The sequence below is a fragment of the Stegostoma tigrinum genome, chromosome 16 (genome assembly GCF_030684315.1).
Source record: "Stegostoma tigrinum isolate sSteTig4 chromosome 16, sSteTig4.hap1, whole genome shotgun sequence".
Taxonomy (NCBI): domain Eukaryota; kingdom Metazoa; phylum Chordata; class Chondrichthyes; order Orectolobiformes; family Stegostomatidae; genus Stegostoma; species Stegostoma tigrinum.
In genome coordinates this window covers 39,765,275-39,789,690 of record NC_081369.1, presented here as the reverse complement: position 1 = coordinate 39,789,690, position 24,416 = coordinate 39,765,275, and the positions used below count along the sequence as shown (strand labels likewise).

The 24,416-nt window shown below is 42.7% G+C and overlaps 1 protein-coding gene across 2 annotated transcripts in view; it reads right to left on the bottom strand.

Annotated features, from left to right (window-relative positions):
- Window positions 1-13,217, bottom strand: part of def8 (differentially expressed in FDCP 8 homolog) — a 46,716-nt gene extending 33,499 nt beyond the window's left edge. Inside the window, exon 1 of one of the 2 annotated variants that reach the window (XM_048546522.2) lies at window positions 13,103-13,217. The gene's annotated coding sequence lies outside the window, so the exon portion shown is untranslated. Of the gene's footprint in view, window positions 1-13,089 lie in introns of both variants that reach the window. The other variant, XM_048546523.2, reaches the window with a different exon arrangement.
- Between the last annotated feature and the right edge of the window lie 11,199 nt (window positions 13,218-24,416).

The following is a 24,416-nucleotide window of genomic DNA, read 5'->3' as shown; positions in this document are numbered from 1 at the left end:
TCACCATCAGCTATCCAACCAACTGAACTCAATGACCTCAGGGATAAAATAAGCTTTGAAAGACAAGGAAATTGTAAAGAGAGGGGAAAAACGCAATCTGTTACCGAAGTTATTGAGACCTTGGGTCTGTAAAGTGTCCAAGCACAAAATGAAGTTCTGTCCTTTGAGTTTGTGCTGTGCTTCATTGGGACACTGTAGCAGGCACAGGACAGATATGATATTTTACTGGTTTATTGAAATGGTGAACAGTTGGCCCTGGCTATTCCTATGGAAAGGACAGAGATGGTCCACAAAGCAGTCACCCAGTTTGCATTTGGGTGTGCCAATGTAAAACCCACGTGGCAAATGCAGTAGATTGAAAGAACTCCTAAAACTCTGTTTCAGTTGGGAGATGTGTTTGGGGCCTTGGACTACAAGGAAGGAGGGCGACTGGGCAAGTATTCAAGTTTCAGAAACTGAATGGGAAGATGTCACAAGAGAGTGAGGAAGTGTTAACAGTGACAGAACGGCAGACACAATAACAGACATTCTTGGTTTGAGGAAAAAGATGATAATGTCAGAGGCACCCAAGCAAAAAGGTGACATCATCACAACAGAAGGGGAGAAGCTGGGAGATTGGAATGGAGTCCTTGGGGGAAAAGTAGGGTGTGAGGTAACTGTGACAGTTGTCTTGTAATGGATATTGGTAGACAGCCCATTCCCAAAAATGGAAACAGTGAAGTCAAGGAAGAGAAACAACAGTCAGAAATGAAGCAGGTGAAGGAGAGAGAAGGATCAGCTTTTCCAATCCCTGAAAAGAGTAGGAAGCAGCACTGAAGATATCAGTGACGTATCAAAGAAACAACTGCAGGTGAGGGCTCCGTGTAGAACTGAAACAAGCAATGTTCCACATGGTGCACAAACAGACAGGCATAACAGGTACTCAAAATTACACCTTTGGTTTAGAGAAAGAGAGACACGTTAGAGAAGTTGTTCAAAGTGAAGACAAGCTCAGCTGGGTGAAGGAGTGTGATGGTGGCTGGAGACTACATCCTTTTTACAAGTAGGGGGGAGAGCTTTCTGGTCATCCTGTTGATGAACAGATGTGTAGAGGGATAGCACGTCCAGCTAGGGCCAGAAAATTGGAAATTATGGAACCATGGACACAGAATAGGAGCATGTGTAGACCACTCGGGTCTTGAGTCTGCTCCATTATTCAATATGATCATGGCTGATCATTCACCTGCTTTCTGTAGCAGAGAATTCCACAGGTTCACTACTCTGAAGAGATTTCTCCTCCTCTCAGTCTTAAGTGGCCTACCCCATATTTTTAAGATGGTGACACCTGGCTCTGAAATCCACAGTCATTGGGCAGATCCTGTCTAGTCCTGTTAGAACTTCATAGAAACTTATGAGAAACCCCCTTGTTTTCCCCCAGTGAATAGGCTTAGTCTCTCTTCAAACATCAGTGCTGTCATCCCAGGAAGCTGTCTGGTAAAATTGTTGCCCTTCCTCCACAGCTAGAGCATTCTTCTGCAGATAAAAAGGAGACTAAAACTGCTGACAATACACCAGGACAAAAACAGCAGTTGCTGGAAAAGCTCAGTGGGTCTGGCAGCAACTGCGAAGAAAAAAAAACACGGACAGTTAACTCCTTGGGTCTGGTGACCCTTCCTCAGAACCGGACCCAAGAAGTTAACTCTGATTTTTTCTTCACAGTTGCTGCCAGACCTGCTGAGCTTTCCCAGCAACTTCTGTTTTTGTTCCCGATTTATCATTGTGAGTTGTTTTGATTTTTATTTACAATCCTCCCAATGTGGTCTCACCAATCCCTGTACAATTACAGCAAGACATTCCCACTCCTGTACTTAAATCCTTAATGAAGGCCAACATACCATGTGCATTTTTGAACACCTGCTGCAGCTGAGTGCTGACTTTCAGCAACTGGTGTAAAGAGACATGCAGGTCATTTTGCATCTCACACTTTCCCAAACAATCACCATTCACATAATAATCTGCCTTCCTGTTTTTTAATACCAAAAAATGGATTACTTCACATATATCCACATTGTACTGCCTCGTATTTGCTCAACTCACTCAATTTTTTTCTATTCATACTGAAGCCTCTCCGCATCCTCCTCGCTGGCCATCCTTCCTTCATCTAAATCATTAACATTTATTATGAATAGCTGTGGTCCAAGCATCAATTCCCAGCAACTTCAGGTTTGGGTGGGTGAGGGAAGCAGAGAAATTAAAGCAGATGATGTCACCCTGGTAGTTCTCAATAAAGACATCAAGTACAGGTAAAAGGCAAGGGATCCAGAGTTTTTTGTGGGGGGGGGGGGGGGGTTGCATTGAAGATGGGTGGAAGAGTCAGTGTGTACATGTGTTTGTGTGGGGTGAGGAATACCTGTCCAAAGTAGGCATTTTGAAAAGAACAGTTCCATGTAAAGACACATCTGAAACTAACTGAGGTGGGGGCATAATGGGACAAAGCTAAGGTCTTTGCTGAGCACAGATCCTTCAGCACAGGGGTGAGGGAAGGTCAGAGGGTACAATGAACACATGGCAATACACCAAAAAATCTGCTGCACAGTAAGAAGCATTCTAGTAGTCAATGCAGACCAAAACAGAATATTTTCTCTGTCTCTATCAAAAGGTTAGTACTGCACACATTTCCACTTAAAAATTTCACGAAGAAATTGCACAGCTTTAAAAAATCTGGATGAAATTTTATACAAGTATTCAAATATAAATAATGTAGGTTGAAAAATACCAGCTCAACAATTTGGGCAAGTGCATTTTAATCGAGATGTTAACCTAGATCCATGCTGCTTGCTGGCTGAAACAGATAAGATTCTATATAAGTGATTGTGCAAACTGGTCACAGTTTGGTTAAACCCACATGTTCTCATTGCTGAACTACAAGATAACAAGAATGACCATAACCTTGTGCATTGCTAGGTTGCCTGGTCCTCACAAACAGTTACCTATTCAGCAACCTTGAATGACAAAAATCATCTCAACAAACAGCAAAACAATGATACTTTATTCTGAATTGAAGTATGTTGGAAGAACATTTAAATTGACAAGAAAATTGTAATTATGCTCACAGGGCATTCTCAACAATTCAAACCATTGTTCCCAATCTGTCATAAAAGTTGTTACAATCTGCTAAGGAAGCACTCTTTCAAAAAAAATAGTCTTAAATAAAAACATTAGAGCCATGTAGTCCATGATTAGATCCTAGAATTAAATAAAAAGAATAAAAGGTTTGTCTTCAGATCATGAATATTTTGCTGGAGTAGACCATAAACTACTGCATCTTTGCTGAGTAAAAGCAAACTAAAACGCTAGTCTACGAAGGTAGAAGGGACTGGACAGTGGCTTTGATTTATTACAGCAAAGAGCTGACAAATAAAACAGGTCAAATTGCCTTCTTCCCTGCTGCTAGCTTTAAAATTGTAAATGTTGAGCAAGTAACCAGTGGTTAAAAGAATGTAAGATTGCAATTAAGACCACAGAACAACCAAAGTACTTTATAACGAGATACTGTTGCGGTGTAGTCCCTGTTGCAAAGTACAAAATATGACAGCCAATTTTGGGAAAAGCTTCTACAGCAGCAGTGTGAAAATGGCCAGAGAATTTGTGATGTTATTTGGGGGATAAATATTGGTTGAGGACATGAGATTATTTCCAGCTCTTCCTCAAAAAATAGTGTATGGGACCTTTTACACTAATGTAACAAAAAAAAGAGAGACAGCTAGGGACAGGTTCGGCAGGACCTATGGACAGAAAACAGTTCACCTGGAGTTCAGTGACCCTTCCCTTCTTCAGAGCAGTTTTTAGGTGTTTTCAGACATGTGGATAGAAGACCCCCAACTTGTACTTCACACTGTTCTCCACTTAGACAAAAGGTTCAGGGTGAAAAAAAATCTTAATGTTAAGCACATATGCAGGGGATTAAACAACAACAACAAAAAAAATTCTTTTAAAAATTGGTTTTGTATTAAATTTGATGGATTTTGGCACATTCATATGATGCAACCATCCCCCGCAGCAAGAAAGCACCAGGTTGGAAAGTTTCTACAAAAAGAAAAATACAAATGCACAAAGACTTAAAAATATCTTCTTTAGCCATTTTAGAGTAGAATAAGCTACTGCTGGAAACTGTATTTTCCCAGACAGACAAAAAAAAATTAAATTTCTGTTACCCCCTTATGCTTAGCATTAAAAACAGTCCTTCCACATTCAATATCACTTTTAAAACGCACGCACAGAACTGCCAGTATGGTACTTGGAAACTACTATTGTCAGCAAGTGGTAGAATATAACTCAAGATTTCCACAAGTAAAACGTCCGCCACATCTTTCTGGGGACACAGTTTGTCAAAAGGCCAAAACAGAGATAAGGCAGAGGATAGATGTCTTAATATTGTGACTAGATCTAAAGCCCATCAAGAATATCATTTTTCTCAGTGTTAATTGACTTTTTTAAAAATCTTCCACTGCGGCTAGAGGTGGGAGGAAGAACAGGTTAGGGAGGCGTGGATGAGCCGGGCTGGTTTTGGGATGCGGTGGGGGGAGGGGAGATTTTGAAGCTGGTGAAGTCCACATTGATACCATTGGGCTGCAGGGTTCCGAAGCGGAATATGAGTTGCTGTTCCTGCAACCTGCAGATGGCATCATTATGGCACTGCAGGAGGTCCAGGATGGACATGTCATCTAAGGAATGGGAGGGGGTGGGGGGGGGGGGGGGGGTAGTTAAAATGGTTCACGACTGGAGGTGCAGTTGTTTATTGTGAACTGAATATAGGCGTTCTGCAAAGCAGTCCCCAAACCTCAGCTTGGTTTCCCCAATGTAGAGGGAGCCACAACAGGTGCAGCAGATGCAGTATACCACATTGGCCGACGTGCAGGTGAACATCTAATTGATGTGGAAAGTCATCTTGGGGCTCGAACAGTTCATCCACTTCACCAACACCTTCCACCCCAACCTTAAGTTCAACTGGACCATCTCCAACACATCCCTCACGGTCCTGGAAACCTCTGTCTCCATCTCGGGCAACCACCTAGAAACCGGTGTCCATTTCAAGCCCACTGACTCCCACAGCTATCTAGAATACATCTCCTCCCACTCACCTTTTATGAGTGGAAAGTTCTTTACACAGAGGTTGGTGGGTGCCTGGAACATGTTGCCAGCGGAGGTGGTAGACGCAGACACATTAGCATCTTTTAAAGATCTATTTGGACAGATAGATGGATGGGCAGGGAGCAAATGGACACAGATTGTTAGAAAATAGATGACAGGTTAGACAGAGGATCTTGATCGGCGCAGGCTTGGAGGGCCGAAGGGCCTGTTCCTGTGCTATAGGTTTCCTTGTTCTGAGTCAACAGCCAGAGGCTTTTTCCCCTAGGGTGGAGGTAACTTTTACGAGGGGACATAGTTTGAAAGTGAAAGGAGCTAAATATCGGGAAGACGTCAGAGGTAGGTTCTTTACCCAGAGAATAGTCAGGGCGTGGAATGCATTGCCGGAGAGGGTAGTGAAGTTGGCCTCATTAGGGGCATTTGAGCGGCTATTAGATTGGTACATGGATGATAGTATAAGGCAGGGGTGGAGGTTAGATAGACCTTAGGTTTAGGGTAAAAGTTTGGCACAACATTGTGGGCTAAAAGGCCTGTCCTGTGCTGTACTGTTCTATATTCTATATTCTATATTCTACACCCTCCTGCAAAAACTCCATCCCCTATTCCCAATTCCTTCGCCTCCGCCGCATCTGCTTCCAGGATGAGGCATTCCACTCCCGTGCATCCCAGATGTCCTCGTTCTTCAAGGACCGCAACTTCCCTCAACCACTGTGGGGGTCGAGAACACCCTTGACCACGTCTCCCGCATTTCCTGCAACTCATCCCTCACACCCAGCCCCCACAATAACTAAAAGAGAATCCCCCTAGTCTTCACATACCACCACACCAACCTCCGCATACAACACATCATCCTCCGACACTTCTGCCATCTACAATCTGACCCCACACTAAAGACATTTTTCCATCCCCACCCTTGTCCGCTCCACACTCCCCTCCAACCTAACCACACCCAGTACTTTCCCCTGCAACCACAGGAAGTGCTACACTTGCCCCCACACCTCCATCCCAGGCCCCAAGATGACTCTCAAGAAAGAGATGGATAGAGTTCTTAAAGATAGTGGAATCAAGGGTTATGGGGATAAGGCAGGAACAGGATACTGATTGTGGATGATCAGCCATGATCATAATGAGTGGCGGTGCTGGCTCAAAGGGCCGAATGGCCTACTCCTGCACCTATTGACTTGCCACATCAAGCAGATGTTCACCTGCACAACCACCAATGTGGTATACTGCATCTGCTTCCTCTACATTGGGGAAGCCAAGCGGAGGCTTGGGGACCGCTTTGCAGAACACCTACGCTCAGTTCGCAATAAACAACTGCGCCTCCCAATCGCGAACCATTTCAACTTCCCATCCCATTCCTTAGACGACGTGTCCATCCTGGGCCTCCTGCAGTGCCACAATGATGCCGCCCGTAGGTTGCAGGAACAGCAACTCATATTCCGCTTGGGAACCCTGCAGCCCAATGGTATCAATGTGGACTTCACCAGCTTCAAAATCTGCTCCCCACCCCGCCATCCCTGTATCCCAAAACCAGCTCAGCTCATCCCCGCCTCCCTAACCTGTTCTTCCTCTCACTTATCCCCTCCTCCCACCTCAAGCCGAACCTCCATTTCCTACCTACTAACCTCATCCCGCCCCTTGACCTGACTGTCCTCCCTGGCCTGATCTATACCCTCCCCACCTCCACTCTTCTCTCCACCTATCTTCTCCTCTATCCATCTTCGGTTCGCCTCCCCCTCTCTCACCCCATTTATTTCAGAATTGTCTCTCCAACTTCCTTTTCTGATGATGAAGGGTGTAGGCCCGAAACATCAGCTTTTGTGCTCCTAAGATGCTGCTTGGCCTGCTGTGTGCATCCAGCTCCACACTTTATTAACCAACACCTATGGTACTAGGATAACAAAAAGAAAGAGTATTGTACATTACAAAATAAACCCCCAGAAAGCTCACTAAACTCTTGGTGGCCAGGAAACAGTACTATCCTAGGCCACAGCAATGTTAAGTTTGGAGACATTTTGGTAAGCAAGCAAATGTAGCGCAAATTTGCCAATTTTCCTCCCTGCAAACACCAAAATGAACAGGAACAAAGAAAGCACACAAATATCAAAATCAGCACGGCATCTGGAATTCGCCAGTATATCACTGCAGTTCACTTCCAGGATTGGCTTTGCTTAATAGAAATCCTGCTAGAAAGATCAATTAGCTACAGCAAATATAAACATTTTGAGAAAGTTTTTTTAATCGCATAGTTACAGAAGCCAAGATGATTTACAAAGAACAAAAAAAAACTTTAAGACCAAATGCAGAAAGATTGTGTTTGTACATAACGTACAGTGAAAGAGGGATCAAACTTTAGGATTCTGGGATGGTAAAGAGAAGCAAATACTCTTCATCGACAAGTAGTCTTCGGTGTTCAGTATCTCACTGAGTGTCTCCTAATAAAATCTACAGTATTTGTTTTCATGATAATCCTGGTTCAATGCTGTGGGCTAAAGGATAAAGACAGGTACTTGGCACCTGTGAATCAAATAGCTGAGTTGGTCAGACCCATCAGCCCTAATTGCCAGTTCAGCTGGGAAAGGGTAACTGATTTCTAAGCCCTAGCTAGGGGCTAATTATCTATGTATACATCGGCTGACGATACAGAAGATCACAAATTGCGCCAACAGGCTAGATGGTAATCTTAAGAGCAAATGAGACTCTTCATCCTGCTTAGCAACTCGTTTAAGGTAAAGACAGCTCCAAAATCAAATCTGCATCCTTTCAACTGCTATGCTTGTAGCATGCATCACACCCATGCAGTATTTAGAGATAGTAAGAACTGCCGATGCTGGAGTCTAAGAAGTGTGGAACCGGAGGAACACAGCAGGCCAGGCAGCAGAGGTGCAGGAAAGCTGATGTTTCAGGTCAGCACCTTTCTGAAGGAAGGTCCTGATCCAAAGCTTCAGCTTTCCTGCTCCTCTGATGCTGCCTGGCCTGCTGTGATCCTCCAGCTCCACAGTGTGTTACCCCATGCAGCATTTGTTGTCTTGGAGGAGTACAGAGGCTGTATGCAGTTTAACCACTTAAAAATAAAAACCAACATAAAGGCTGTTCAGCAAGTCATCAAGAAAAACAGGTAAACCATAGATTCATACAGCACCAACATAACTACCAATAAACATGAGCTCATCCCGATTTCCTGCATTTCTCCCATATCCTATGATAGTTGGATAAGTACTTTAAGCTTTTTTCCAAAAGGTTGTAAAATTTCCAGCTTTCACTACCTTCCCAAGCAGTACATTCCAGGTACCAAGTCCAGTAGCGATGACTACAGGTAAAGGATGCTACTGGCAGTCTTCAGTCATACAGCTGCGCACAGGCAACCGTCAAGGGAGCAGGGCAGACATTAAGTCTAGGTCCTCAAATGGCAGCAGGCTGGATTTTGTTTTGGGAAAACACTTCTTCCCCAGTCCAAAAGAGAGGAAGAAAGGGGGCTTAAAAACAGCCCGGCTCTCCGTGCACCTGGCAGGTCATTGCTCCCTGATGGTTACTCATTCACCATTGAAATGTAAAGAACAAAGACTACAAATCATTGTATAAAGCTCTGATCATGGAATGTCACTATACTTCTCAAAAACAATACAAAACTATAGAGTTGAACAACCTCAGTCAGAATGCTGGGCAGATACAACATTAATATAGAAGGCTAAAGACAGACAGTCCTTGTACACTCTCCACTTGGAAGAGACTGGTGCAAATGACACATTTGACTGGATTGACAAATCCAAGGATTAAAGGTAAGCAGAAAGCCAGGAAACTGGGGAAGTTTTAAAAGCCAAAAAGGTGACCAAAGAATAATAATGAAGAATGAAAAAAAAAGGATAAGTTAGCCAGTAATATTAAAACAGACAGTAACAGCATCTTTAATTGGATAAAAAGAGACCAAACTGAATTTTTGTCCCTGAGGGAATGAGGCTGGAAAAATAATAACGGGAAACCAGGAAATGGCAGAGGAATTGAACACATACTTTGTATCATCTTCACAGTAGAGGACACTAAGAGCAAAATATGAAGTAAACAAGATGATAAGTATGGAGGAAATAAACAAAATCTATCAATGGAGAAAAAAGTACTAGAGAAACTAACGGACAAAGTTTGATTTGACAACAATGACAAATAATAAACAAGCTAAAGAAAGTGTGCATGTCCACAGATGTTAAATATCTGACCAAAAAAAATAAATCACCAGAATGCTGGATACCATCAGATAAAACACATGCTACATGCCAAACTAAGAGAGATAGCAAATCAATGGTTGCCAAAAAAAATGGTGAAGTGAGACCATATGCCCTTTAGAAAGGTCTACGATCAGTCTATATTCCCGAAACAGTCTGATACCACCCTGTCAGCTGCCAAGCAACACCTAACACATAAGCAAGAGATCATCTTTCGTTAGTTAGAGCACTTTAGCAATCTTTTAAACCAACAGTCCAATGATACTATTGAGTCACTTCCACACCACAATGCTCTGAAACAGCTTGGTCTAGATCATTTTCACACAAGTCATGAGTTGAGAGTCAAAGATCAGGAGCAGTTTAGAATTCAGTAAGGAAGGGCCAAGGGATTGATTAAGAAGGGGAAAATGAGTATGAAAATAAGCTTGCAGGGAACATAAAGACTGATGCTAAGAGTTTCTATAGGCATGTTAAGAGAAAGAGGTTGGTAAAGGCAAATATAGGTTCCCTACAGACCAACACTGGGGGTGTATTATAGGGGACAAAGAAATGGCTGAGCAACTGAATACATACTTTGGTTCTTTCTTCGCAAAAGAGGACGCAGATGAGATACCAGAAGTTTGGAGGATTCAAAATTTAGAAAGAGGGACCAATATTAAGGAAGAAATAGTGCTGGGAAAATTGTGGGGATTGAAGGTCGATAAATCCCCAGGGCCTGATAATCTACATCCCAGAATACTTAAGGAAGTAGCTCTAGAAATAGTGGATGCATTGGTGGTCATCTTCTAAGATTCTACAGGCTCTGTTACTGTCCCTGCAGATTGGAGGGTGCAGGTAGAGAGGAAGCAGGGAATTATAGACCAATAAGCCTAATATCAGTAGTGTGGAAAATTCTCAAAGCCATTACCAATGATTTTATAGCAGAGCATTTAGAAAGCAGTGGCAGGATCAAACAGAGTCAGCATGGATTTTTGAAGATGAAATCATGCTTGACAAATCTGTTGGAAATCTATGAAGATACAACTAGTGGTGTTGACAAGTGGGAGCCGGTTGAGGTAGAACAGTTAGACTTGCAGTAAGCGTCTGACAAAGTCACACAAGAGATTAACGTGCAAGATTAAAGTGCATGGGATTGGGGAAATGTCTCGAGATGGATAGGAAATTGGTTGGCAGAGAAGAAACAAAGAATAGGAATCAACAGGTCATTATCAAATTGGCAGGCAGTAACTATGGGAGTGCTACAGGGATCAGTGCTGAGACCCCAGTTATTCACAATATATAGTAATGATTTGGATGTGGGAACAATATGTAACACCTCCAAGTTTGCAGACGATACCAAGTTGGTTAGGAGGGTGAACTGTGATGAGGATGCAGAGATCCTTCAGCATGATTGACAGGTTGGGTGTATGGGCAAATCAATGGCAGATGCAGTACAATTTGGATAAAGGGGAGGTTATTCACTTTGGAAGGAAAAACAAAGCAGCAGATTACTGCCCGAATGGCTGTAAATTGAGAGAGGGGAGTATGCAGCAGGAACTGGGTATGCTTGTGCAACATTTGCTGAAGGTAATCATGCAGATGCAGCAAGCGGTAAAGGCGGCAAATGGTACGTTGGCCTTCATTGCGAGAGGTTGACTACAGGAGCAGGAATGCATTATTGCAGTTATGCAGGGCCTTGGTGAGACCACACCTGGAATACAGTGTGCAATCTTGGTCTCCTTTACTGAGGAAGGAAGGTCTTGCTCTCGAGGGAGTGCAGCGAATATTTACCAGGCTGGTTCTGGAGATGGCAGGCCTGACGTACAAAGACAGATTGACTTGGTTGGGGGTGTTTTCACTAGAGCTCAGACAAATGAGGCAGGGCAGGACAAGGCAGAGTCTCAGAGACAAAGTTCTAACAGGACTGGACAGGGTACGTGCAGGGAGGATGTTCTGATGGTGGGTGTGTCCAGAACCAGGGGTCACAGTATGAAAATTCACAGTAAACCTTTCAGGACGGAGTTGAGGAGACATTTCTTCACCCAAAGAGTGGTGAGCCTGTGGAATTCATTACCACAGGAAGTAGTTGATGCCAAAACATTGAATGTATTCAACAGACAGCTAGATATAGCACCTGGCATGAATAGGCACAAAGGTTATGGGGAGAAAGCAGGATTAGACTATTCAGTTGGATGATCAGCTATAATTGTGACAAATGGCAGAGCAGTTTCTAATGTCATAGAGTAACTGTAATTGGGCAAGTCAACATGACAGCATCCCACTAAGTATGGAAAATTTTGCACAGTGACAAAACTTTAACTTGTCTCTTCTGCCTAAGATGAAACTAAGGCACTGCATTTCAAGACCGGGATGCTTCCGCAACACAGTGGTCAAAAACGAGCAAGTCCATCTGTGACAATTACCTTGCGATATTAGACATAAATGGGAACTGCAGATGCTGGAGAATCTGAGATAACAAAGTGTGGAGCTGGATGACCACAGCAGGCCAAGCAGCATCTTAGGAGCACGAAAGCTGACATTTCGGGCCTAGACCCTTCATCGGGGTCTGAGCCCGAAACATCAGCTTTTGTGCTCCTAAGATGCTGCGTGGCCTGCTGTGTTCATCCAGCTTCACACTTTGTTATCTTGAGATATTACTTCCTTCCACCATGGGCAAAATTCTTGCAAGGATTGTTTTAAACCAGAATAGTCAATGGTGAGGTGAGTAACAATTTATCCAGAATCCCATGATAGTTTCCAATAATCTTTGGGGGTGGGTTGCTTCTGACAATGTTACCTGTCACCAGTAATACCGATTAACAATTTTTTTTTTGCAATTTATGTTTGCATTTCCCTAATCCTTGGCTAAGTACAGATTTCTGCTGATAGAGTTTGTGCAAACCACTAAAATGTCATTCGTTCTCAGCCCCAAATCCCTTGCATTTAAAGTCTCAAAATGACCACATCTGCTGGAAATTCACTCAATTGATACAGAAACATGGTGATCTTAGAGCAAATAAACCTTCATATCAACACAGAAGAAAAACAAGGTCAACTGCATTCTCCATTATCCACAGAGTCGAGGAAATGGTCTGAAGGTGCCGGTGTTGGACTAGGATGGACAAGGTCAGAAATCACACAACACCAGGTTATAGTTCAAATACAGTTTTCAAATAAACCTGTTGGACTATAATCTGGTGTCAAGTGATTTCTGACTGGGTCGAGGAAACGCGCTGAACAAAACTAAGGCCTGCTACTAAAGTCACATGCTGCAAACTCTAACAATTCAGTTTTAAGTGCTACATTAATAATTTTCCTGTTGAATAGTTCGCATTTTAGCTTTTAAAAAATGTAAACTTATAGGAAGAAAAAGTGATTCGAGTGAAAGCAGCTACATTTACAATGACAATCACAGTAGGATAGTAACGAGCGATATGCAACAATGAATCATCCACAGCGAAATATTCAAAACACAGAATGAAGAGCTTAGATACGTATCCATTTTCTGAACCTCCCACTTCGACTTCTATGCAACAAAGTAACATAAGACCGAGAAAATGAACATGCTATTGCACAATCACTACAGCTGCAGATGAGCTAGGAGTAGCACAGCGCACTACACAAAACAGCGTAGCAAAAAGGGGGAGCTGAGCCAAGAGCTCAGAGAGACGGGAAAAGATAACAGTCAGTGTAATTCCTGACTTTGTATCCGAGAATCTAATAACTGCTGCCCGCAAGGATATATCACCACAACAGCGCGCACCTGGATACTGTACCTCATCGTTACGGTGTGAATGGGAGAAAGCATTCAGCGAGATCAGAGACTGAAGTACTCAATAAACACAGACATTTTGCCCACCCATCGCCGCTCAACCGCAGTGTGGGATGGACCAACCCGGCAAATATCCGCCAATCAGAAACCATCACCTCAACAGCCCACCAATCGGAAGGCGCACGCCCAACAATTCACCAATTGGAGCCCGCATTCTGACAACCCACCAATCAGCATTCGCACTTCCAACATTCCGCAAATCGGAGTCCGTATTTTAACAATGTACCAATCAGCGCCGGCATCCCCAACATCCCACCAATTCGAGCTCTCAGGCTGACAGGCCACCAATCAGAAACTACAAGTTCAAAATCCTACCAATCGGATTCCAGAACAAACAACCTACCAATCAGAATCTGTATCTTCAACAGCCCACCAACCAGAACAATATAGTAAACAACCCAACAATCCCAGAGTCTGACAAGGAACGTAGAAAACAAGCAGGAGATTAGAAAGAGGAGAAAAATGACTCGACTCGAGTAGTAGAGTTAATGGGCTGTATAGTATGGAAACAGACTTTTCGGTCCAACTTGTCCATGGTAACCAGATATCCTCAATCAGTGTAGTCCCATTTGCCAGCATTTGGCCCATGTCCCTCTAAACCTTTCCTAATCAGGTATCTGTGCAAATAGATTTTAAATGTTGTTATTTTACCAGCCTCCTCCACTTCCTCTTGCAGCTCATTTCATAGTCACACCACCCTCTGCTTTAAAAAGTTGCCCCCTAGGTTCCTTTTAAATCTTGCCCTTCACCTTAAATCTGTGCCCTTTAGATTTGCACTCCCCTACCCTGGAAAAAAGAGGTGACAAAAAAAAGAATGAAGGCAAAGCATTGGATGCTGTCTTTATAGATTTCAGCAAGGTGCTCAACAAGATTCTGCATGGTAGACTAGTTAGCAAGGTCAAATCACATGGAATCCAGGCAGAACAAGGCATTTGGATAAAAAAGTATCAGAGATAATGGGAACTGCAGATGCTGGAGATTCCAAGATAATAAAATGTGAGGCTGGATGAACACAGCAGGCCAAGCAGCATCTCAGGAGCACAAAAGCTGACGTTTCGGGCCTAGACCCTTCATAAAAAAATTGGTTTGAAGGTAGGAGACAGAGGGTGATGGTGGGGGTTGGTGTTTGGACTGGATGCCTGTGACTAACGGTGTGCCACAAGAATCACTGTTGAGTTCACTGCTTTTTGTCATTTATATAGATGATTTAGATATGAATGAATATAAGGGAAATGGTTAGTGAGTTTGCAGATGACACCAAAATTAGTGAGGTAATGGACAGTGAAGAAGGTTATCTCAGTGTACAACGAGACCTTGTTCAGATGGGTTGATGGGCTAAGGAGTCAGCTATTCACCTTATCTATACCCTCGTGATTTTATAAACCTCCACAAAGTCACCCCTCAGCCTGTTACGCTCCAGGGAATATAGCCCCAGCCTATTCAGCCTCTCTCTACAGTTCAAACCCTCCAACCATGGTAACATCCTTGTAAATCTTCTCTGCACCCTTTCAAGTTTAACAATGTCTTTCTTACAGCAGGGAGACCAGAACTGTACACAGTATTCCAAAATTGGCCTAACTAATGTCCCATACGGCCACAACGTGATCATCCAACTTCTTTACTCAATGCACTGACTGATAAAGGCGAGTATTCCAAATGTCTTCTTCACTTCCCTGTCTACTTACAACTCCACCTTCAAGGATCTATGTACCTGCACCCCAAGATCTCTGTTTAGCAATACTTCCCAGGACCCTATCATTAACTGTATAAGTTCTACATTTACATTTTCCAAAATGCAACACCTGACATTTATTTAAATTAAACCCCATCTACCACTCCTCAGCCCATCAACCCATCTGAACAAGGTCTTGTTGTACACTGAGATAACCTTCTTCACTGTCCACTACCTCACTAATTTTGGTGTCATCTGCAAACTCACTAACCATTTCCCTTATATTCATTCATATCTAAATCGTCTATATAAATGACAAAAAGCTGTGAACTCAACAGTGATTCTTGTGGCACACCGTTAGTCACAGGCATCCAGTCCAAAAACCAACTCCCCACCATCACCCTCTGTCTCCTATCTTCAAACCAATTTTTTTATCCAAATGCCTTGTTCTGCCTGGATTCCATGTGATTCGACATGCAGAACTTTGTTGAGCACCTTGCTGAATCCCATAAAGACAACATCCAATGCTTTGCCTTCATCTATTTTTGTCACCTCTTCAAAAACTCCATCAAGTTAGTGTGACACAATTTCTCACAGACAAAACCATGTTAACTATCCCAATGATGTCCTTTCTTTTCCAAATGCATGTAAATCTCGTCCCTCAGAATACCCTCCATCAACTTACCCATCACTGACATTAGGTTCACTGGTCTGTAGTTCCCTGGCTTTTCCTTACCACCTTTCTGAAATACAGGCACCACATTAGTAATTTGACAGTCTTCCAGCACCTCACCCATAGGTATCAATGATACAAATATCTCAGCAATCATTTCCCTAGCTTCCCACAAAGTTCTGAGATATATCTGGTCAGGTCCTGGGCATTTATCCATCTTTCTGCCTTTTATGACATTCAGCCCCACCTCTGTAAAATGGGCACTTTTCAATATATCGCTATCTATTTCTCAAGCTCTCTAGCTTCCATATCCTTCTCCACAGTAAATACTGTTGCAAAGTACATGTTTGGTATTTCACCCGTCTAATGCAGTTCCATACATAGATGGCACAGTTGATCTTTAGGGGGTCATAATCTCTCCCCTAATTATTCTTTTACCCTTAAGGTATTTGTAAAATCTCTTTAGATTCTCCTAAACACTATTTGCTAAAGCTAACTAATATCCCCTTTTTGCCCTCCTAATTTCCCTCTTGAGTATACCCCAACTGCCATTTCACTCTGAGGAATTCATTCAATCCCAACTGTCCATGCCTTCCATATGCTTCCTTCTTTCTCTTGACCAGAGCCTCGATTTCTCTAGTCATCAGCATTCCCTACGCCTACCAGCCTTGCTGTTCACACTTCAGCCACCAACCTTCCAGCCACCCTTTACCTGCGAAAGCCTCTCCTAATCAGTTTTTGAAAGCTCTTGCCTAATAGCGTCGAGATTGGTCTTACTCCAATTTAAAACGTTAACTTTTAGATCTGATCTGTCCTGTTCCATCACTATTTTGAAACTAATAGAATTATGATTACTGGCCCCAAAGTGCTTCTCCACTTACACATTGAAACATAGAAACATAAAAGATAGGGTGAGGCCATTCACCCCTTCGAGTCTGCTCCGCCATTCATCGCAATCATGACTATTTGTCCCTTAGTCACTTGCTCTTTATTTTATTTTCCAAGAGTAGGTCAAGGTTAACTCCTTCTCTGGTAGGTACATCCACAAACTGAATCATAAAATTTTCTTATACATACTTAAAAAATTCCTCTCCCTTAACATTATGGAAGTCCCAGTCTTTGTTTGGAAAGTTAAAATCCCTCACGATCACAACTCTATCATTCTCACGGATATCTGACATCTTACAAACTTTCTTCTCAATTTCCTGCTGACTATTGATTGTCTATAGTACAATCCCAATAATGTGATCATCCCTTTCTTATTCCTCAAATGAGCATAGTATTCAGAGCAAAGTAGATAAATGAACCACACAGATATGTTAATGGGTATGAGCTGATATCCATTATAGAGACATGGCTACAAGGAAAGCAAAGCTGGGAACTAAATATTCAGGATATACGGCTTTTTGAAAGGGTAGGCAGGAAGGAAAGCGTGGTGGAGTAGCATTGTTGGTAGGGAATAGAATAAGTATGATTGCAGGAAATGCTCTTGGATCAGAAGTTGTTGAATCCATATAGGTGGACGTAAGAATTAAGAAGGGAATGAAGACACTGGTAGGAGTAGTTATAAAGTTTTCTAAAAGATATTACCTGGTAGAGCAGAGAATACCTCCAGAGATAATGAGGGCATACAACAAAGGCAGTAAATTAATCATGGGTAACTTCTTGTAGATCAGTATAATCAGACTGGAGGAGGAAGCCATTTGGAAAATTTCACTGGGTAGATTTGTATCAGTTTCCTAGTATATTATATCATGGATCCAACCAGGGATCAAGCTATTTTGGATCTGTGATGTATAATGAGATACGTTTAATATGTTATGTTAAAGTAAAAGATTCTCTCGAAAAGAATGACCTCTACATGGTAGAGTTTAGCATTTAGTTTCAGAGAGAGTAATGTGGGTTGGACACAATTATGCTCAGTTTACATAAGTGTAATTACAAAGGAATATTCGCAGAGTTGGCTGGAGTGGACTGGGGGAGGGGGGGATTTAGTTATAAAGACAGTTGAGGAATGAAGGCAGATATTTAAGAAAATAGTTCAAGTCTCACAAAAAAAGAGAAAGAAGTATTGTAGGAAGGGGATAAGCCAACCATAAGTAAGAAGGGAAGTTAAAGATAGCATGAGATTGAAAGAAAAAGCTTACAATGTGGCAAAGATTGGAGGTAAGCCAGAGGATTGGGAAAGCTTTGAAAACCAACAAAAGAATGAATGGGTGAATGAATTTATCATCACGTGTACTTACAATGAAATGTACAGTAAAATGAAGTGAAAAGTGAAATAACTCCACGAAGGCTGGTATTCCATCACCACATCACCCTTATTTACAGGAGCATAGTACATGACACTGACCCAGCTAGCTCAGAGTCAACTCCTAGAGTGAACAGAACCCCTGACACTCGTGTTACCATCTGTCAGCCAGGAGTTCCTGATTGGACCACGTTAACAGCCCTAATCATGGAACTCCTATTGTGTGAGGGCCACCTGGCTGACTTCATTCCAATCATTACATCTGTCCCCTTCTAAATCCTGGGACGTAGACCCATTCTTTCTCCTGCAGCTTCCCCTACAGCATTTTCTCATGAGGTCCGGTTCCTCGACTCTGCCTCAGATAATAGCCCGGCTGTTGTGACAGGAGCATCTCAGAAGAAATTCACCTTTTTCAGGCAGAAATGGCATCAAGGCTGTGACATCTCACATTCATCACATTCTCAGAGGTTTCTGCGATGCTAGGCAAAGGGGAAAAGCCTTGCTGGATGTTCTTTGGGGGCCAGGTATGTTTTTTTCCTGCCCTGTTTGCGAGGTTGCAGTTTTCATGTGGTCCACATACTTGTTCAGGACTGCCTCCCCTACCCAAACATTGTCCATCACTGGATCTTACATAACATCAACCATGCCTCTTACTCATGCAGGGCCATTTCCAAGGTATTGGCATCAAACTTCATCCTCTGAAGAGAACTATCTCTTGCTTAGAGGATTCTTATGTCCAGTATTGGCATTCCTGATACTATTTCACCCACCACCACCTCATGTCCAGGAAGATCCAATTTAACCTCCCCATTAACAACTCTGCTGGAGCTGCCCCTGTAGTTGCATGAATAGGGGTCATATAATCAAACAGGAACTGGGACAGTTTGGTATCGAGTGAGGCTGTAAGCTGTTTCTTTACTGCCTTCAAAGTCAGGATGCTCTTTCTGTCAGACCATTGGGTGATGAATGGTATGGAGTTGTCCTTACATGCCAAATATCATTTGACTTTAGGAAATACTCAAATTCTCTGCTCGTAAATGATGGCCCATTGTCTGCGACCTCAGGGAGTCAATTTATTGCAAAAGATGTTCAGAGCTTTTCAATCATCATCCCCGTGTTTGGCAAATGAACTGTCCAACCACTTTGAATAGTCAACCACAAAGACTTAGAACATTGAGCCCATGAAAGGACTGGCATTGTTGATGTGTAACCAAGTCCAGGGTTTACCCAGCCATTCCAATAAACGTAAGGGAACTGCTTGCGGTAATTTTTGTCCTTGGTGACCCTGCCTCACCAATATGGCTATGTCAGCATCCAATCCTAGCCACCAGACATAATTTCTTAGCAATATCTTCATTTTGGAAGTCCCTGGATGACCTTGGTGGAGTTCAGTCAATATTTGGAGTGACCTTTACTCGGGATAATCACTCTTGCTCCCCACTATCCTGAATAGTGATCTGGTCTTGTCAGGTCCAGCAAGGTTTCAATTCTGACTATGATGGCCCTTTTGTATCCCCCATCACCACTAGCTATTTTAGTTTTGCCAGGATGGGATCCTGTTGTATTCACAGTCTGATATCATCCATGGTGACTGGAAATGTGTCCAGAAAGTTTAAAACAGAACAGACTCTGATAGTGGTGACATCACTGGTGGTGTTTCTGCCAATGGGAGGCAGTACAAGGCATCTGCATTTGCCACTTGGCCTCCTGGATGATGTGGCAATGTGTAATTGTATGCACTAATTGTATGCTGAATTCAAATTGAAGCTTTGGGTAACACAGCCCAGTCATCTGAGCCTTGTCAAAAATCCCAATACAGATTCCTCTGGTTCTCGAACTGCCAAGTTAAACCGATAGCGTCTCAGAATTATAGGAGATTTGATGTTGTAATATTCCTTAGCTAAATCCATCAACTCTTGAAAGGCTTGAATATCTGGTGTCTCAGGGAAAGTTAAGCACCTAATAACCAAAATAGCTGCAGGTCCACAAGCTGTCAGGAGAATTGCTTGCTGCTTTTCATCGTTTGTCAGGAAAAAAAGTAATGCATTCTTTCCTCATACTGGCCTAGTCTTCAATGGCAGGAATAAATGATTCAAGCTTTCCAAATAGCAGCATGACACCAGAAATGCTTGCCCAAATTCAAAGGTGACTGTTGTGATCCAATCTCTTCAGGGATGTGTTTTACTCTTGTCACCATGGCAATAATTCCATGAAGGCTGGTATTTCATCACCAAGTCACCCATATTTTCAAGAGGATAGTACATTCAGCTAGCTCAGAATTTACTCCTAGATGGGTATGAAAGGATTTTTCTTTTGTTCGTTCATGGGATGAGGGGTCACTGGCAAGACAGTATTTATTGCCCAGACGGTAGTTAAGAGTCAACCACTTTGCTGTGGTTCTGGAGTCATAAGTAGGCTAGACTAGGTAAGGATGGAAGTTTCCTTCCAACAATTGACAATAGATTCATAGTCATCATTAGATTTTTAATTCCAGATATTTATTGAATTCAAATTCCACCGTCTGCTATGGTAGGATTCGAACCCAGATTCCCAGAGCATTATCTGGGCTTCTGGATTAACAGTCCAGTGATAATACCACTAGGCCATTGCCTCCCCTTTTCTAATGAGGAAGGGTTGAATGGGTAGGGCCTGTGGTCATTGGAATATATAGAATATGGGAGCAAACTCTTTAAAACATACGAAATTCTTAAGAGACTTGACAAGGTAGATGTGAAAAGTTTGTTTCCCCATGGGAGAAACTAGGATCAGAGGTCATAATCTCAGATTAGGGATTGTACATTTAGAAAAGAGGTAGGGAGGAATTTCTTCTTTTAGAGGCTAGTGAATCTGTGATGTTCTTTATCTCAGAGGCCTCTCGAGGCAGGATCACTAAGTATATTCAAAGATGAAACCAGTTTTAATCAGAATGAGAATCCAGGGTTATGGGGAAAGGTGCCAAAGTGAAACTGAAGACTATCAGATCAGCCACAGATCTCACTGAATGACAGAGCAGACACAATGTACCAGATGGCTTACTCTGCTTCTTTGTCTTATTGTCAATCAGAATTTGAACCCTCAACAACCCTAGCAATCAACAAGCTCAGAGGCTGAAAAACACCTTGAGTTGGTGAGAGAAAAGCAAATTACTGCAGATGCTGGAACTCTGAAATGAAAGCAGAAAATCCTGGAGAAACTTAACAGGCCTGCAGCATCTGTGGAGAGGGAAATACAGTCAACATTTCAAGTCCAACATGACGTTGGATCTGATATGTATCCTCAAGAAGTGTCATATCTGACTTGAAAAGTTAACTGTTCCTCTTTCCAGAGATGCTGCCAAATTTGCTGAATTGCTCTGCCATTTTTTGCTTTTACTTGGGATATTGGTTGACCCACATAACTTCCATCAAGCTGTGGTCTATGCCTTAAGGGTACGCTGCAGTAGGAGCAACCATCACACATCTTATTCTGGAAGGTCTGGACACAGTGTAGTGCCTGTTGTTGAGGACACTGTACTCTACAGGCTGTTCTCAGGGATACCCATCGAGGCAAACATCAACCTGAAGGATTATCAGCTCAGCGAAACATGCTCTTTTACCTGCCTGAACAAGCTGCTTTACCGGTGAAGAGTTCTCCTTGACAAAATGTGGCAGACTGGCACATTGAGGCTTGGATCAGCCATCAATAGGAACGGCACTGTCTAAGGCCTTGCAGCCATTGTGTACTGAGGGGCTGGTAAATTGTAGAGCCCTTGAGCTATATGCTTGTGATTGCATGCATATAGTAAGTGTCACAATTGTAATGAGGCACATCAGACTGCAGCAAGTACAATGCAGAAAAATAATATTTCCATCCAATTTGAAGTGTTTTGGAATGTACTTTTAGATATTTTATGAATGAAGTATTATATTAATATTGTTGTTAACAAGAAACGGACCTGGAATCCTCAGAATTTACTATGACATTTTGAGGCATCTACCACGAAGACAGAATGGTAAAAGTTTGCAGTTTAAGGCCTTTCAACCAGATACGTTGAGGGTCTGGAAACTGCAGAAAACCGTCAGCAGTCTCTCTTAAAGCCTATGTACATTTTGAAGACAAAAATGAATGAAAATGCATTGAAACAACTTAATAAAAATAAAGGTAAAGTTGCCATATCCCAAGTTCCATAAGGCTGATCTCTCTTAAAGGGGAACAACTGTGCTGGTTTAACCTGAGGATTAACATACACCTCAGTTGAAGGGAGACATTGAGAAGGAGAGTCATTCATGGTAACCCCAGCCAGAACAGGAATTGAACCTACACTGTTATCATCACTCACCAGCCATCAGGCTAGTTGAACTAACCAACCCCTGCAAAGTGGAAAGAAAGGTATAGAGTAAAGCCTATTTCTATTCTACACCTTTAATTATTTCTAGTTTGAACTGTTGTGTCCTCAGGTTTTATACCTGACAAATAATGTAGATTGTAACTTTTAAGATAACTGCAATCATATCAAGCAGAACATGCTGTCGGAATACAAGTTTAATTTTATTTCAAATGTTGTAATATTCAAAGTAAAATTTTGTATGTAATTTTTTCAAATGCAATGAATGCAGTACATTTTTCTGAAAACAGAACTGTAGGGACCCCAGGATAATAAAATGTGAGGCTGGATGAACACAGCAGGCCAAGCAGCATCTCAGGAGCACAAAAGCTGACGTTTCAGGCCTAGACCCTTCATCAGAGAGGGGGATGGGGTGAGGGTTCTGGAATAAATAGGGAGAGAGGGGGAGGCGGACCGAAGATGGAGAGAAAAGAAGATAGGTGGAGAGAGTATAGGTGGGGAGGTAGGGAGGGGATAGGTCAGTCCAGGGAAGACGGACAGGTCAAGGAGGTGGGATGAGGTTAGTAGGTAGATGGGGGTGCGGCTTGGGGTGGGAGGAAGGGATGGGTGAGAGGAAGAACAGGTTAGGGAGGCAGAGACAGGTTGGACTGGTTTTGGGATGCAGTGGGTGGAGGGGAAGAGCTGGGCTGGTTGTGTGGTGCAGTGGGGGGAGGGGACGAACTGGGCTGGTTTTGGGATGCAGTTGGGGAAGGGGAGATTTTGAAACTGGTGAAGTCCACATTGATACCATTAGGTTGCAGGGTTCCCAGGCGGAATATGAGTTGCTGTTCCTGCAACCTACGGGTGGCATCATTGTGGCACTGCAGGAGGCCCATGATGGACATGTCATCTAGAGAATGGGAGGGGGAGTGGAAATGGTTTGCGACTGGGAGGTGCAGTTGTTTGTTGCGAACTGAACGGAGGTGTTCTGCAAAACGGTCTCCAAGCCTCCGCTTGGTTTCCCCACTGCTTTTTAAGCTTCAGTGTCAATTTCTACCAAGAATTCTCAGTAATGCACTGCAGTCACAAAGACAGCATCTATTGTACAAACAAAAGAAATGCTAGAAATATTTAGTAGGTCAGACAGCATCCGTGGAGAGAAGCAGAGTTAATCTTTCAAGTCGAGGCAACCCTTCAACAAAATTATTACCTCCATAGTGCAATGATGTGCTGCAACCTGAAGTATATCACCAATTTCTGCTTCTTGGGAGGAAATGGTTGCAAGATGGTTTCAAGGCCCCTGTAATCTTTCCAGCCACAGGAAGGCATGGTTCATGTAAATGTTCGATGACCCTCAATAAGGGCTCATTTGTCAGCAACTGTCTGCTTGGCCAGACTCAGCCCTCTGAAGCACTGATGCCTGAGATCTCCAACTCACTTCTCCTTTGGCAGTGAGCCCTCTGTTCAGGCTATTGAATGTACAATTTTCCTGCACCTTGTCCCTGACATTGGCACACTACCTGCCTTCTGTTGCTCCTGCAGTTATTGCTTACAATCACAAAATGGTCTTGTCTTTGAGTAAATTAATCCCATTTTCTGTTATATCCTTCCTCTCTTTCAACTGGAATGTCTAGTTTTCCTGAACCATCAACCTATGAGGTCCATTGGCAAAAGGATCCATCTCCCGCCCAAAATTTCCTTTACTCAAAAATGAACAGATATGACACATTTTTTCTGATACTATACACTCATTTTCCTGTGAAAGGGTGTCTTTTCTGAGCCTTTGTCCTTTCATGTTGTTGCTTGTTGCTGTCCTGACATTCTGACTGCTCACCACTCTTCCCAGTTGTTGGCAGATCCCTTGCATTAGGAAAAAAAATTCAAAACTAGAACTTAACAGGCAGAATAATTATTCACAGCCCACAAGGGATGACAAGTGTCTCTCTCTGTTAGACAAGTGGTTAAAAGCCTCAACAGGCAGTTTTATGCTAGGGGCTCTTGTGGTGCCGAGATGGAGTCTTTACATCTGAACCAGGAGGTGGGGATTCAAATCCCGACTTGTTCTAGAGATGTGTAATAATATCATTTTAAGAGGTTAATTAGGAAGATATCTATAGCTTAAAGAATAACATTGCACATGAAGCAAGGCAAAGAGACAGGCCTGCATGAACTACCTGTGTTAGTTTCAGGGATTGAACCCATATTATTGGTATCATTTTGCACCATACACTAGCCAACTGCATTAACTAACTCTATAGCTTTCAACAAGCTGACAGTAGACTTAACTAGTCAATTATCCATTCCAGGCAAGTTGTCCCATCCAGCTCTTATAGGAGACTTTTAAACTTCTGGACTCTTT